Here is a 4,192-nt window from a genome sequence, read left to right as displayed (position 1 = left end):
AAATCTAAATTTCATTATCCAATAATTGGAACAAAGCCATGTTTGTTCATTTATATATTGTCTATGGTTGTTTTTTTTTTTGCTAGAATGACAGAGTTGAGTATTTGTGACCCAACCCGCATGGCCCATAAAGCCTAAAATAAAATAGTTGCCAAGTTGCTATCTGGCCATTTGTAGAAAAAGTTTGCTTTATACTTTTGGTACAAGATAAGAGACCAAAAAAAAAAAAAAAAAAAAGTCAACTGGAGACAGAAATGAGGATAGAGGATAGAGGCAGAATTCCTTTCCTGCTACTTTTTTATTCCTTCCCTGACCCCTCCTATTCCCCAGTAAGCTCTATCACTTTTTCTCTTGCATATACTCCCCCACTGTTCCCCACCTCCACATTCACAGGGACATATATATTGTGAGAAAAAGAAAATGAAGGTCTTTCATTTTTATGACAGTTTAGTTTGTGGTTGCTCTTAATTTTTAAAATTGCATTTTCCTTTATTTTAATTCTGAAGTTTAGACCATCTGGGGAAGAAAACTGGGGACCTCAGTATGTATGCTCTCCATTTGGCAACAGCTAAAAGTAGTGCTAAGACCAGTCAAGAGAAGTGAGACTGAAAATGAAGCTTTGTTGGCCTGTATTGAGAAATTTGGGCCAGATCTGACAGTTGGAGCACCATTTTTGCCCATTGTGCTGGGAATCCTGTTTTGTTCCACTGTACAGAAAACCTTTAGGGGTTAAACTCCTACCATTCAATTTTTTTTTTTTTTTGAGGAAACAACAACACAAAACTAGAGGCTCAATTTGGAGGAGAAGCTGAAACTGATTCAAACAAGATTTCATTAACTAATTTGGGGAGCATTTGGAGCTGTTCTGAGCTATACAATTACTTCTTTTCTCATCTCCACTGGCACTCTGAGAATCAGATCACCTGGGGAAAGCAGATTTAAAAAATTCCAGATGGTGTGTGCGATGCTCCAGCTGTGGAGAATCTCTCCCAGTCAGGCAATCTGCCTTTCTGCCGGAACCCTCTAAAACTGTGCTGCCCATTTGTCATGCTTCTCCAATTGCAGCCTTCTGGATAGCTTCTCTTTGCCTTGTCTGACTCTTCCTTTCCAGTTTTTATCATCCCCCTCCATGAGCTAATGTAGTAACATCTCTTCATTGGCTATAAATCCATAGAAGAACCCGATATAAAATATGGTTTTGTGAAGGATAATTGGAAAACATCTGTTTTTTTACCCATAAGATTCAGTGTTCACTTGTCTCATATGACGACGTGACTGTTTGTGCATGTGTGAAAAAGAAAAGAAACAGGAAGAGGAGAGGGAAAGGCTAGCATGAGGGTGAGCAAGAAAGATTTCATGCATGTGTTTTTGTAGCCAGCTGGACAAAATAAGTTCATCTCCATGTCAGCTTGATTAGAATCCTGGGTTAATGTTGAGAAAGGTTAGTCTCACTGACTTGAATGACCTTGATAGGGCTACCAAAGAACTGATTGCTTTTGGGTTGGCCCTGGCTATTGTTTTGATGATAAGTTTTGTCTGGAGTTATTTCTAGCTTATGGTGGCAAGGCCTGAAAGCTTATAGGCATCTTTTGGTCTCCAGAGAGTTCAGGTGGATTTTCCTTAGAAGTTGAACACTATGGGGAGGTGAAGAAGCAGGTAACAGATGACACTCCATGCTGTTGCTACCTGCTGTTCTTGTTATGTCTTTTTGTAGTGAGTATGCCTTTTCTAATCTGTAGAATATTAGGTGAGTAAACTTTGAAACCTTTCATTTTAGCTGTGTTAAGAGTCTGTAATTGGATTCATGTAAGGTGTATGGGTCATTTGAGTTATATTTTACTTGGTACTTGGTGCCTTTTGAAATCTAGGTGCCTTTTGGTAGGAACTAAAATTCCTCCCCCCCCATATTGTTACTTTAAAGTGTGAATAAAATTTATATGTCATAAAATTGCAAATATCTGAAGTGTACAGTTTGATTGCTTTTGATAAAAGTATGCATCTATGTAACCATCACCTGAAACATGATCTAGAACATTTCCATCATCCAGAAAGTCCCTTACAATAGGTCCCTTTCTGGTCCATCACATCTTGCAGGGCAACTACTGTTCAGATTTCTATCACCATAGATTATTTTGCCTGTTCTTAAACTTCATATATATTGTTTTGTGTCTAGCTTTTTAAGTTTAGCATAATGATTCCGGTGCTCATCTTAGTTATGTGTTATCAGTAGTTCATTAAAAAATTTTTTTTATTCTTTCCCATCTTGCAAGATGGTGGATGAAAAAGCCAAGAAGCCTGGTAGTAAGGAGAAGAAACTTGAAGCCAAGAAAGCTGATCCTGGTGCAAGGTTAAGTAGAGTAATCTCAGGGCTAAAATGCCCAAGAAGGGGAGGCCCCATTCTAGCTGAAACTCTGACGTAGTCAGAGGAATTGGTGAATACTCCCCATCAGCTATATATTCCAAAAAGGCCATGTACAAGAGGAAGTATTCAGCAGCTAAATCCAGGGTTGAAAAGAAACAGAAGGAGAAGGTTCTTGCTATAGTCAAAAAACTAGCTGGTGGTGACAAGAATGGTGATACTTGAGTGGTTAAACTTTGCAGAATGTCTAGGTATTTTCCTACTGAAGATGTGCCTCAAAAGCTGTTGAGCCAAGCAAAAGACCTTTCAGCATGTGAGAAAACTGAGATAGCATCATTTCTGGGACCATTTTGATCATCCTCACTGGATGCCACAGAGGCAAGAGGGTGATTTTCCTGAAGCAACTGAACAGTGGCTTGCTATTTGTGACCAGATCTCTATGTCCCTTAGTTGAGTTCCTCTGCATAGAACACACCAATTTGTCATTGCCACCTACATGAAAATTGATATCAGTAGTGCAAAAATCCCAAAACATCTCACTGATGCTTACTTCAAGAATAAGAAGCTATGCAAACCCAGACACCAGGAAGGTGAGATCTTTGACACAGAGAAGGAGAAATATGAGATTACAGAGCAGTGCAAGGTTGACCAGAAAGCTGTGGATTCACAAATTCTGCCAAAAATCAAAGCTGTTTCTCAGCCTCAGAGCCACTTCCGCTCTGTGTTTTCTCTCACAAATGGAATTTATCCTCACAAATTGGTGTTCTGAATTTCTTACCAAGAACTTAATGAAATAACTGATCCATTTCAAAAAATAAATAATGAATAAAATTAAAAAATTCTGAGTTGTTTTTCATTGTATGACTATCCCACAATCTGTTTACATTTTCTCCTGTTAGTGAACTTCTAACTTTTAGTCAGTTTTACAGAGCAGAAAGTTTTAAATATGGTAAGTCCAGTTTATCAAAAAAATTTTTTATGGTCAGTGTTCTTGGTGTTCTATCTAAGAAATCTTTGTTAACTCTCAAGGACACAAAAATTTTCTTTCATGTTTTCTTCTAGACATTTTATGGTTTTGCTTTTACATTGAGGTCTGTGGTCCATTTCACATTAATTAATTGTGTCAAGGAAAAAAAAAATTGTGTCAAGGAATATTAATATTCATTTTTTTCATATGTTTATTCATTTATTCTGGCAACATTTGTTGAAAACACTGTCTTTTCCCCTTAATTAATACAATTGAGTCTTTGGCATATTGGTCTGTAGGTTTCTTTTTTTGTAATGTCCTTGTCAGATTTTGGTGTCAGGGTTAAGCTGGGTTATAAAAATAAAGTGGAAACATTCTTTTCCCTTTTATTTTCCGAGTTTGTGTAACATTGATATTAAGTCTTCCTTAAAGGTTGATAGAAATTTCTAGTGAACCCAGGTGGACATGGAGTTTTATTTAAAAAAATTTTTTTAACGTTTATTTATTTTAACGTTTATTTATTTATTTATTATTTATTTATTTATTTATTTTTATTATTTATTTATTTATTTATTTATAACATTGATAGAAATTTCTAGTGAACCCAGGTGGACATGGAGTTTTATTTAAAAAAATTTTTTTTAACGTTTATTTATTTATAAAATTTTTGTTAATTTTCTCTATTTGCTGATATATACTCTGATCTTTATTATTCCTTTCTTATGACTTACTTTGGATTTAATTTGCTCCTCTTTTTCTAGATTCTTAAGGTAGGAACTTAGATAATTGATATTAAATCTTTCTATTTTTTCTAATGTGTGAATTTAGAACTACATTCCTCCTTTAAGCATTATTTGGTTTGTGTT

At 35.6% G+C, this 4,192-nt stretch overlaps 1 pseudogene; it reads left to right on the top strand.

Annotated features, from left to right (window-relative positions):
- The first annotated feature begins 2,270 nt into the window (after positions 1 to 2,270).
- LOC125932864 (60S ribosomal protein L6-like) lies at positions 2,271 to 3,454 on the top strand (annotated as a pseudogene).
- Positions 3,455 to 4,192: the final 738 nt, after the last annotated feature.

This window comes from Panthera uncia, chromosome D2 (genome assembly GCF_023721935.1).
Source record: "Panthera uncia isolate 11264 chromosome D2, Puncia_PCG_1.0, whole genome shotgun sequence".
In the NCBI taxonomy this organism is placed as follows: Eukaryota; Metazoa; Chordata; class Mammalia; order Carnivora; family Felidae; genus Panthera; species Panthera uncia.
The sequence above is the reverse complement of the archived record's forward strand: the minus strand, read 5'-3'. Positions and strand labels throughout refer to the sequence as shown.